The sequence below is a fragment of the Pinus tabuliformis genome, chromosome 1_2 (assembly GCF_031772625.1).
Source record: "Pinus tabuliformis cultivar Carrire ecotype Pingquan chromosome 1_2, CPIR1, whole genome shotgun sequence".
Classification (NCBI taxonomy): domain Eukaryota; kingdom Viridiplantae; phylum Streptophyta; class Pinopsida; order Pinales; family Pinaceae; genus Pinus; species Pinus tabuliformis.
Genome location: NC_142298.1, coordinates 447,942,154 through 447,954,985, shown reverse-complemented (window position 1 = coordinate 447,954,985; position 12,832 = coordinate 447,942,154). Strand labels below are relative to the sequence as shown.

Below are 12,832 nucleotides of genomic sequence, written 5' to 3'. Positions count from 1 at the left end.
GGATATCCGAGCATGCATGTGCTCATTGGCAATTTCAACTTCACCAAATCCATAAGTTGCGGCTGGATTCACCAATGCACATATCACTTTGCAGTCATCATCCACATGTGTTTCGTCAAATTGGGATTCATCATCATCTGCACCATCCATATTATAGTGGATTCCTTGAGCACTTATATGCTTTTGCTCTGCGTCACATACAAAGGCTTCAACTTCTTTCTCTGCAATCCTTGCTACATATTCTTCATCCATATGCATGCCGACATAATGGGCTTAAATTTTATAGCCTTCATGACCATCATCCACTTTTGAGTGGGATTCTACAAACTCTGTTGTCTTCCCAAAGTCTTGCTCGTCTACTCTTAGATTTGTGGTTGACTCAATAGACTATGACAAATATTGTTGCTACATGCAACTCCCCCTTGCACCAAATTCTTCTTCCAAGATCTTTCACGCTTCTTTAGAAGATGTAGCTTTTTCTACCTTTCACAAAACCGTTTCATCCATTGCTTGTTAAATGAAACTCAAAACCAAGGCATCTTTCGCCTCATCATGGGGGTTAACATTCCTCATAATATCATACCACAAATCTTTGCAACATAGATAAGTTCTCATCTTAACAAACCAAATTTCAATTTTTTTTACCAATAAACATAAGAGGTGGTAATAGATCCATGCTACACCAATCAACCTTGATCTGTTCTCTGTCTTCTACTAAACTTCTCAGTTCCTTGACTGTGACCTAAACTTCTCTAAGCATGTCAATGATCTTCGCCTCTTCTTTTCGATTCCTTTTCCTAATCTATTTCAGTCACGCTTTACGACCCATGACTGTTGTCTTTCTTTTGTCTTATGACTGCTTTCTCTATTGCATGAAGCTTCCTACCATATCACTCACGAAAAAAATATGATTTTCAAATTATACCCCTATTAAACACAATCTTCACCTAAAACACTCTTATACTTCCAACAAAATAAAATTTTACAAATAGAAAAACTTTTGCAAACTCCTAAACTCTTTTTCCCACGAAACTTTTTTTAATTCTCTTTTATCAAAAATATGAAAAAAAAATTCCAAAAAATTGAAAACCCTTTTTCAATTAAAGGAAAACACTTTTTCAAAGCTCCACTTTAATCAAAGATTCGAATAGCCTTTTGAAACCTTATAATACTCATCATAGAACTTTCCAAATAGATTTGCCTTTCAAAGCAAGGTGTTGGACTTCAACTTTAAAGAAACTTTTTAAATAAAACTCTCGTGAGTTAAAAGGAACTCAAAGAAAACATGTCACTCTTAAACTTCACCTTATTCTTTAGTTTTCAAACACAGGAATTTTTTTAACTTTTCTTGGAGGGCCGCCGCAACTTTCAAGGTCCCTATGGATTCTCAGACTGGGTGACGACGGCTCTCAGCGGACGCAGCGGCGGATATTTCTTTTTATTTTGGGTTTGCAGGTTCAAAAAATTCGTCATGGTATGCTGTGGAAGAGCAGGGGTTTCTCCCATTTTATTTTGTGTTTGTACGCGTTTTTTCTGTTTTCGAATAATAAATTGTATTCAATTTTTTTTGTGGGAAGATACAAATAAAATAAATGTAAGTTTCATTATTAACTTCGATCTCTGGACTTTTGGTGTTTGGAATCGATTTGCAGTAGTCTCACCCGTGTTCAAATCTCTGGAAGTCTGCCTCGCCCATACGCTCATGTTCAAATCTCTAGAGGGATCACCCATACGCCCATAGTGTAGGAGAATACACCTACAATAAATGCAAGTCCCAGGATACACCTAAAATAAATGCAAGTCCCATCACTAACTCCGGTCTCGAGTTTTGGTGTTTGGAATCAAATTGCAATAGTCCCACCCATGTTCAAATCTCTAGAGGCGTCACCCATACTCCCTAATGTAAGAGGATACAAGCAAAATAAATGCAAGTCCCATCACTAACTCAAGCATCTGAAGTTGTGGTGTTTAGAGTTGATTTGCAATAGTCCCACCTTTTTAGAATCAATTTACAGTAAAAACTTTGATGTTTAGAATCAATTTGCAGTAATCCCACATGTGCTTTGTGAAATAATAAAAAAACATAAAAAATTTAAACTTGAATAGGAGAATACACCTAAAATAAATGCAAGTCCCAGGATACACCTAAAATAAATGCAAGTCCCATCACTAACTCCGGTCTCGAGTTTTGGTGTTTGGAATCAAATTGCAATAGTCCCACCCATGTTCAAATCTCTAGAGGCGTCACCCATACTCCCTAATGTAAGAGGATACAAGCAAAATAAATGCAAGTCCCATCACTAACTCAAGCATCTGAAGTTGTGGTGTTTAGAGTTGATTTGCAGTAGTCCCACCTTTTTAGAATCAATTTACAGTAAAAACTTTGATGTTTAGAATCAATTTGCAGTAATCCCACCTGTGCTTTGGGAAATAATAAAAAAACATAAAAAATTTAAACTTGAATAGAACGATTTATGATAATTCATCAACAAAAGAGCCAGCCAAAGAAAGTCCAATGTGCAAGCCAAGTCACATCCAAAATGTTACCCAACCTAAAACAAGTTAGGTTGCCGATAAATTTGTTATGATGCAATGCCAAGCAAATAGCAACCCTTTTTTATTTTTTTGGGATAGATTCTGTTGGCCTAAAGCCAATTAGAAATTGAGAAAGTTTCAATGGAACATTTAAATATTTAAAATTAAAAAATAAATTCGTTATTATATTTACAGATAAAATTTAATGGAACAGTGCAATGTTATAAAAAATATATCATTACATTTAAACGAGGAAAAACCAAAAATTCTCCTTTCCAAATTATGCCCCCGGCCTGCCAGACCGATGGAACATTATAAAAATTATGTCATTACATTCAAACAAAAAAAACCAAAAATTCTTCTTTTCAGATTATACCCTTGCCTACGAGGACCGATGGAACCCATTGTAAAACAACTTGAGTTGCGGATAAGTTTGTTAGGCAAACAAGCCGACAGTAGTTTAATCAGAAAACTTAACCTTTTTGGGTGGATGTTTTGAGTGTTTAAATTTATAATTTACCTACTTAAAAGTTGTATAGATTTAGTTTTGTATTTAGAAATATAATTTAAATAATAAAATTAGAATTTTATCAAAATTATGGATCAAACAAACACAAAAATACTTTCCTTTTAAATTATGCCCTTGCCTGCGAGGACAAATGAGGGCAGGTTGGTGGAGAAATTTAATAAGAAACTCTAAACCCAATTAGAATGCAGTAGTTTAAATTATAGATGTTTTTTTCCCGGTTAATTTGGTCCAAAAATGATTTATTTGGATTTTTTTTTAATGGGTAGAAATAAAGTGTTTTAGAAAATTTTCAACTCGATAAAATTTATATGATAAATAATTAAAATTTACAATCTCAAAATTGTGTTATCATTCTTCTAATTAGAATTATCTTCACATTAAAAATAAAGTGTTTTAGAAAATTTTCAATATGATAAATAATTAAAATTTACAATCTCAAAATTGTATTATCATTCTTCCCATCAGAATTATCCTCACATTGTTCCAATCAGAATTATCCTCACATAGCATTAGTTGGTGTAGAAATTTAATAAGAAACTCCAAATCCAATTAGAATTAAGAATTAATGAGCAAAAAAAAATTAACACATTCAAATTAAAACTTTAATAAAATTATAATTATAGTGTAAGGCGTTCCCCTCTTAGAAGAACTTCCCTGTTATCTACCTGTCATCACTTTCCACCTTTAGATTATATGTTAGACGATTGAAAGATGTTAAGTCATTCGATCATCACGGATGAAAGTAATTGGAAGGAACAGTCTCAAATCTTCATAAACTACCGAGCATAGGTTCTTTGCTTCATGTTTAGAGCTTTAGGGTTTTTTAATATGAGATTTGTCATGTATGATCACGTCTTTCACCTGCAAACATCATCTCCAACCTCCCCGACGATTGCAATCTCATCCTCCAACTGATAAACAAGGTCTCCCTTCTTGACGAAGCTCTGCGATAAGGGAATACGGGGCTGAAAACATTTCTCTCGCTGACCATTCCCTTGGAGTTGTCATTGCTCTCAAAGTTCGCCAAATAGTTTCCTAGGAGCTACCATTGCCCGCCATTGCTCTCAAAATCGACTGAATAATGGTTGAGGAGGGTCTTCTCCAAGTACGTAATCTTAGTGGATCCGAGTACTAACACTACTTATTTGTCGGCAAACCGGGGAATTTGTTTGGGGTTTACTTGTTTCTGTCGCACTTCTTTAGAAGAAGGCCAATGTCACTTGTTGAATAGGCCTACAGTCAATGCCCTGCCCACAAGCATAGTCCAAATTTTCTTTCAAATATTTTTCATCAACACTGGACTTAGCAATGCTCCAGACTTTCCCTGTAGGAGGAGGAGCTACAACAGGAAGTCCAAGAGTGCGTGGAGAAGCAAGAGATGGACTTGCAGTCTGCCTCATTTATAGTTTCAATTAGAAATAACAGCTACAGACTAAATGAAATTAATAACTATGTCATATTGCCTAGCCTTCATAACAAACTACAATTAGGACCAACACAGTAAGGCATTTTTGTACAAACTCTGAGAAGGGTTGAACTCTCAGTCAAGACCAAGAAAAAAAATAGAAATTCCCTTACCTGAGATCGTAGCAAGCCCACATCATATGTCATTTTCATATCTGTTTTGAAGAGCCCAAAATTGCGCTCTAGCAGATGGGGGTGTGGATGTAGAAAGTATGGCCATAGAGTGAGGTGTAGACACCCTAATTTGTTGATCAAGTGAAACCTCAACAAGGGTAGTGTGTAATTTCTTCAATGCAGGAAGGAGCTGAGAAATCAGAACCCTATCTCCACTGAACATAACCTCGTTCCCCACTGAGATCCCAATGATATCAGTGGCAAGAACAAAAGGAAAAATGTTGTTCTTAACCCAATTCTGTGCTACAACCAGCTGGTTCAGAGATGGGATTTGGTCATTACTAATACATACAAGTAACCCAAATCTTGTGTTAGCAAGGTTTGAAGAATTGCAGGATATATATATATATATATATATATATAGATAGATAGATAGATAGATAGATAGATATATATAAAATCTTGATCTTATTGACTGTGGTTACTTATATGCATGTCCATGTGGTGGCTCCCAACATTACTGCCATTTTCCAAATGCATTTCACAGTTCCAATGGCAAGGGTGGTTCTCAACAACATGAACATGCGTTTATATGCTCGAACTATGTCTTTTCATTTCAATCATTTTTGCCCCAAGATTGTGTTTGTGGACTAAAATGCTAAAATGTTGCCACACAAGGTGCAAAAGTGGGAAAATATGGATACGATAAGCAGGCTCTGAGCACAGGACACACCTTTTTATCAAAGTGATTGGACTGAGCTGATATAGATTCACCTTCATGTAGGAAAAAATTGCAATTGTCTTTTTCCCATAAGATGTCTCTTTGCAAACATCATCCAATATGTAGACACAAATATCTCTTGGGAAAATATCATTCAAGATGCGGATCATTTATGGTTTCTTTTTTTTCCATTTAAAATAGGGTAACAAAGTGTGTATATTTTCCCTGTATCCATGCTTGTGCAACAACACAAATAATGTAGTCTTTCTCCATAGTGTTTTATTTGCAGAAATGGTTATTGTGATTACCTTGTCAAGCTCATCATTTTCTTTAATCATAATGTATTATCAAAATCATCTAATTATGTTGATTAATTGTTTCGGTTATTGTGATTATCGTGTTATGTTTATTTTATTTTGGAGATCGTAGCAATCCCACATCATAAGCCATTGTCATATCAGTTTTAAAGAGCCCAAAATTGTGCTCCAGCAGATGGGGGTGCAGATGTAGAAAGTATGGCCATAGAGTGAGGTGTAGACACCTTAATTTGTTGATTAAGTGAAACCTCAACAAGGGCAGTGTGTAAGTTCTATAATGCAAGAAGGCACTGAGAAATCATAACCTTATCTCCACTGAACAGAACCTCGTTCCCCATTGGGAGCCCAATAATATTAGTGGTAGGAACAAAAGGAAGAATGTTTTTCTTAATTCAATTATGTGCTACAACCACTTGGTTCAGAGATGGGATTTGGTCATTACTAATACCTGCAAGTAACCCAATTCTTGTGTTAGAAAAGGCTTGAAGAACTGCAAGATCTACTCCATATATTCTCAAATTTGAAATAAGTGTACTATGAAATTGTGCTCCAATAGATGGGGGTGAAGATGTAGAAAGTATGGCCATAGAGTGAGGTGTAGACACCTTAATTTGTTGATCAAGTGAAACCTCAACGAGCGCAATGTGAAAGTTCTGCGATGCAGGAAGGCACTGAGAAATTAGAACCCTATCTCCAATAAACATAACCTCATTCCCCACTGAGATCCCAATGACATCAGTGGTGGGAAGAAAAGGAACAATGTTGTTCCTAACTCAATTTTGTGCTACAACTAGCTGGTTCAAAGATGGGATTTGGTCATTACTAATACCTACAAGTAACCTGATTCCTGTGTTAGCAAAGGCTTGAAGAATTGCAGGATCTGCTCCATATATTCTCAGCTTTGAAATAGTTGTACTCTGAACATGCTTTGAAATAGTTGTATTGCACTGGAAGAAGTGCATAGGGTGGGTGTTCTATCAACTCCTTGAATATTGGGGTCATTATAATATATCAAGGTGTGAATTCTATCAACTCTATATATGTTTGTCATTGTGAATTATATGTTTTGTTATATATACATACAAGAAGCTTGAGCATAATTCCACTACAAAAAGTGCGAGGGTGGGTAATGTAACAACTCTTTGTATATGTGTCTTTCATTGTGAATTATGTGCTTTGCTACATACATAGAAACAATAATTTATCATCTTGGTATATTGATGCCAATGTAATACATCAAGGTGATAATTCTATCAACTCTTCGTAAATGTTAACAAAAACCCATTTAAATCACCATATGAATATGAAATATTGAGACATGGGATATGCAACCTCTAGGTGTATATGGTACTAAATTCAGATGGGTTTAGTACTATAGTAGTGTTGAATAGGAGGTTTTCTGTCATTGTGAGCTTAATGGTTACGAACATTAATGGTTAAGAATATGTTCTTCTTTGTAAAAGGTCACAGGTTCAAAACCAAAGGAGGGTAAAGAGTATTTACTCCTCTATGGACTTTAGCAATAACTTAATTAAAGGATGATTTTGTATATGGATGAAGCTCTAGAAAATTTGTTTCAGAATATGGCTAAATGTACTAGACAATGTACCATTTTTCCACTATATTTTGTAATGATTGTGCATTGGACAAGAAATTCATGGAGCTCTTTATGATACAAATATCTCTTCTTAATACTTGAAATTTATATTAAAAGTTATTATTCATTTTCTCTTAATCCACATCCATATAAATATATTTAATAAATTAAAATATTCACAGTACTTTTTCTTTCTGGCAAGCTCAAACAACTTGCACCTTCCAAGGAAATACAGTCTGCCATGGAGGCTCATGGCTCAAAAGATCTACTCTGAACGAGTATGGTATGCCAACTCCTTCATTTCTCCATTCCATTATACTTCTCTTTGATGGTTGTTTTTATAAGGATGTCTCAATTTTGTTTATGACTGATTTTTGAAGTTGTGGATGAGATTGGAATGAACAGGCACACTTTGGATGGCAGTGGCTTATATCATCATAATCCTCATAGGGGCAGGAGTGTTATCATTGGCATGGAGTGTTGCCCAATTGGGATGGATTGCAGGGCTTGTGGCCATGGTTTTTTTTCACTCTTGTGACATTTTATTCCACTTTCTTGATCTCCGATTGTTATAGGTTCCTAGATCCAGTCTCTGGGCCCAACAAAAATTGTTGTTACAAAGATGCAGTATGAGTGAATTTAGGTGCTATATCTATCCATTTTTAGATTGTTTCTTGTTTTTCTTGCATATATTCTCTACTTTCATGATTACTTTCAACAAATATCAATATAAATCATTTTAACATTAGATTTATTGTCTAATCATCCCCCCCAAAAAAAAACATGTACATGACATATCCATGGAATTAAGATGATTGTATCTACCTCAACTTTAAATAAACATGTCAACTTTACATGCAATAATTACCTATCTTTCTTTCAGGTGCAAGAAGAGCATGGTTATGTGGACTTTTTCAATATGCATCCTTCTATGGAATCTTTATTTCTGACACCATCACTACTTCAATCAATGTTAGGTCAGTTTACATCACAAGATATTTGACTGTAATAATGTTTGAATTAAACAAAGCACTGACTCTATTTTTGCTTTCATTTCTCAATCCCTGTTGTGCTTAAAATTGCCTATATTGTGATTATGTACACTCTTTTTTAGGGCTTATGCTACTTTTTAAAATTGGACCTTCTCATCACTTGTCTTGGAAGGCTTTAGAGCTATTGGTGCTTATGACTCTTACTGATAAAAAATTATGAACAATACAGAGCAATTAGGTGATCAAATTGTTATCACAAATATGGACATGACGCTTCATGCCATTTTCTAGATCTCACTTATAGGATTCTCTTTGGAGTTATACAAGTTATCCTATGTCAGATGCCAAACTTTCATAAACTATGGGTCCTTTCAGTAATTGCATCAATAATGTCCTTTACCTACTCAACAATAGGATTGGGCTTTGGCATGGCTAAAGTTATTGTTATTGTTTTATCCTACTCTCATTTATTCAATTCAGGGCTTCAATTGTTGCCCTGGTTGGTCTCTTATTGCTATGTATGGCCAGATTATGGAATTTCAATATCTAATCCGATTCACCATATTCCTGATTTCAATTATTGAAACTCATGGGTTCAAATCTCTAGGAAATAGAAGAGAATAGAGAAATTAAAGGAAATTTGGTTGGAATCAACACTAGCAACTCTCTTACTCAGACCCAAAAATTTTGGAGAATGCTTCAAGGTCTTGGTGACATTGCATTTGCATTTCCATATACTTCCATTGTCCTTGAAATTCAGGTATAACTTTATCTTTTTATTCATTTCTATATTTGAATCCTTTGAACAACTAGAAACTACAAGGATAATTATGAGGCTTCCTGTAATTTAAAACTATGCAGGATGCTTTAAAGTCAACACCCCCAGATAACCTAACTATGAAAAAAGAAAATTTGTTGTCACTAAGAATAACAACTAGCTTCTATATGCTATGTGCTTTTTTGGGTTATGCAGCTTTTGAGGAAAATGAACCTTGAAACCTATTGACAGGATTTGGATTCTAAGAGCCTTACTGGCTTATTTACTTTTCCAATGCATGCATTGTGGTTCATCTGATGGGAGCATACTAAGTAAGAAATAATTTTCTCATCCTTTCTTTTAGTTTTGTTGGATTGAAACTCTAATGTCTCTGTTACCCATAGAAACTTCATTGTAAATCATTCAATGCCACTATTGCAGTTATATTGTTAGCCAATATTTGCTTGTGTTGAAGCATGGGTTTCTCATACTTGGCCTCACAATAAATTCCTCAAGGAGGGCATTCCCATACATATTCCCTTATGTGGGTGGTGCAGAGTCAATCTCTTTAGTCTGGGCTGGAGAATTGCATTGTGGTGTCAACCACTAACATTTCCATCATATTTCCATTATTCAATTATGTGCTGGGAATTTTGGGTGCTCTGAATTTCTGGCCATTGGTATTCTACTTTCTAGTCGAGATGTACATCGCACAAAATAGAGTCCCAAGATGGACAGTCAAGTGGACCATTTCCAAATATTCAGCTTCATATCTTTTTCTTTTTTTTTTAAATTTAGACTCTTGTGATCCATAATATTTATGACAACATCATCTTATAACAGTGATAACCCTTGTTGGCTCCTTAGAAGGCCTTGTGAAAAACAAGGAGACATAGAGAGGCATTTCTATATGGTATTTAAAAATTCACAGATGCTATAATGCTCTGTTCTTGTTGCTCGTAAGGTATAAAAAGTTTGAAGTGAAAAAAACATACCACAATAAGAGGCAATCTTAGCTGTCATCTAAGTGTTCAGAGTGAGCTGCATCATCCAACACAAACAATTTTTAATAAATTCATAGTTATAATCATGGATACATCACTAGAGTTGAATTATTTATCTACAGTTTCATAAAAGAATGTATCTTACTCACTGTAAATTTCAATACAACCCCCATTTGACCAACTCTAATTTTAACTAGTCCTCCTTAATTATCTATATCCAAACATTCTTCCTAGATTCAAGGAATAAAGAGTTTACATAATGGATATTGTGTTGCCTCTGAAAATCTCGTCACCATGATCTCATGTTTGCCTCTATGGATTCCCTCACCTAGATCTAAATCAGCCTGAGAGGAATAAACATATATGGATTTATATATACATACGAATATGAGGTAGATTCTCTAGTGATTTCTAGCATACTAAATTTTTCTTTTATGTATGCATGTATAGTAATGATCCATAACATGAGAAATTTATGCTTCAATTTTTTTTATCCATGGAACAAGGCATTGGTTGACAGCGTATGGCTTAGTGAGAAAGGCTCTCAACTCGAAAGTCATAGGGTTGTTGGGTTTAAAAATCTTCATCGCTTCTTATTAACCCACTAGCAAGGGAAGTATCAAGATCAATTTCAAAAGAAGATTATGGTAGTAGATTCTCTAGAGAAAATATATCAATTGAATTTCACTTAAGCTATCAATAAACACCCTTTCAACAAAACAACTAGTGTTGTAAGTGTTAAGATATATACTATTTGATTTGAAATAATTCTAGAACATATATATCCTAGTTTATACAACATTAATTTCTTTGTTGTGGGGTGCATAATGTTTACCTTTCTTATGGACCGTGAAAAGAATGTTGAAGGCACCTTATTTTGTAAAGAAAACACATTAATCGTCCACACTATTGGGTATCACATAAGCTAGGAAATGTGCAATGACAAATGACCTGTACATTTCCATGGATATTTAACTAGCATAATTCATCACAACAGATCTTGTATTATGCTAAACTATTTTACTATGTAGGTTTACTTGTTTGGATAGATTTATTATTATTAGCTTATTGCTGAAAACTTTAAAAGATGGTATATTTTGAAAGAAGATAGATTATCCTAAAATTGTGGAGAACACATGACCAAGTGATGATTAATATGGAGCAACAATGAGATTTTGGTAGATCCTAAGGGTCGGGCCAATAGGTAGTATGACCATCATGTAAGCTCAATATAGTATCATTCAAGGCCAATATACATTGACCTTAAACAAAAACACCCGCACATTTCCCATGTAAAGTATTAATGTATTAACATGAGGCTTAGGCATTGTTGGTGAAGCTACCAACAACATGGAGATGACACCTTGGATGAATAGATGATTAATGAGCTACCTCCTAGCTTTCATGATGAGGATTCATCTATAGTTTTTAGGGATCTTTGCCTTCTATAGAAAAAATGGAACGGAGGCATTAAATTTACAATTGAAACTACAAACTTAGTTGTGGTTAATGTCAAGCAAGCAAACCTAATGGAAATGTCACTGCTAAGATAGCAATAACATAGATTATTGGAGAAACAATTTTTTGAGATGACACATTAAAATAAAAAAAGGAGAGGATACAAAATTTCATGAATCAAGACTCTTAGTATAATTTTTTCAAACATATTGTGAATGAATTTGTCCTTTACTTTCACAATTGTGAGGAACAAAGTGTGCCACTTATCATCGACTTCTTAAAGGATATTCTTACGAACAAGGATTATGATGCCAATATCATCATGGTCAAATAACAATTAGAATGGGAAATTTCATAACTGGTGAGAAAGATTGAAGATTTAGATGACATCATCACATGGTAAGAGCAATACAATTTTATCCTAAGCAATGTACGCTCCTTTCTACAAAGTGAAATATATTGTTTTTCCACCAACATTTATTAAACCAAATTTATGAAATGCATTTGAAGACATTGAGTCACTATCAAAAGAGAATGATGGACACCCAGTTGAGGCAATGGAAATGATTGAGTTACATAAAATATAATGGTCCAAAGAGACAACAAACTAATACCATTCTTTTATAGTTTGGACATTTTACACGAGTGAAATAAGGATAAGAAGCAACAAGTAACTAAATTAACAACATCATAAACCAAATGATGATGGAGTTTATTAATGTTTCCCTTACTACTAAAGTCTTTCTATTAAGCTTTCCTCATAAAATTAGACCAAATCTAATGAACAAAAACTATTATCCTTTCAATTGTGAATTAAGTTGACATGGGATTACTTTGTTATGAAATGTTTGATTTAAATCATTTACTTATAAAGGTTCCAGAATCTTAATGAAGAGCATTTTCATAAATCCTTTGGAGTGAAGTGTTGTGCATTACTTTCACTTTGAACATATTTTGGAATATTGGCTTGGTTGGAATCTCCCTGAAACATAACATATCATAAAAAAGAAACAAAATTGCATAAAATTTTGACTTCTTTCTTCTATGCTATTGCCTTACCATGTTGCCTTTACAACATGTGGTGCAATTAATAATAATAATAAATCAAAAAATAAATCCTCAATATTTTAATTAACTATAAATATATTATTAAGATACTTCTTATGATTTTTGTTGTAGATATGAGCATTTGACTTGTATTTTCTTATTTGTAAAATTCATAATTTCACATATTTATTCGAAAAATTAAAATAATATGAAACTATACAGAATGATTAGTTTCATAATCAGCCATCAAGTCCTACAAATTCAATATGGTTCAATGCAAAATTACTTGTATTAACA

General features: G+C 34.0%; 1 pseudogene; it reads left to right on the top strand.

Moving 5' to 3' along the window:
- Positions 1 to 9,841, top strand: part of LOC149206287 (amino acid permease 3-like) — a 34,653-nt pseudogene extending 24,812 nt beyond the window's left edge.
- Positions 9,842 to 12,832: the final 2,991 nt, after the last annotated feature.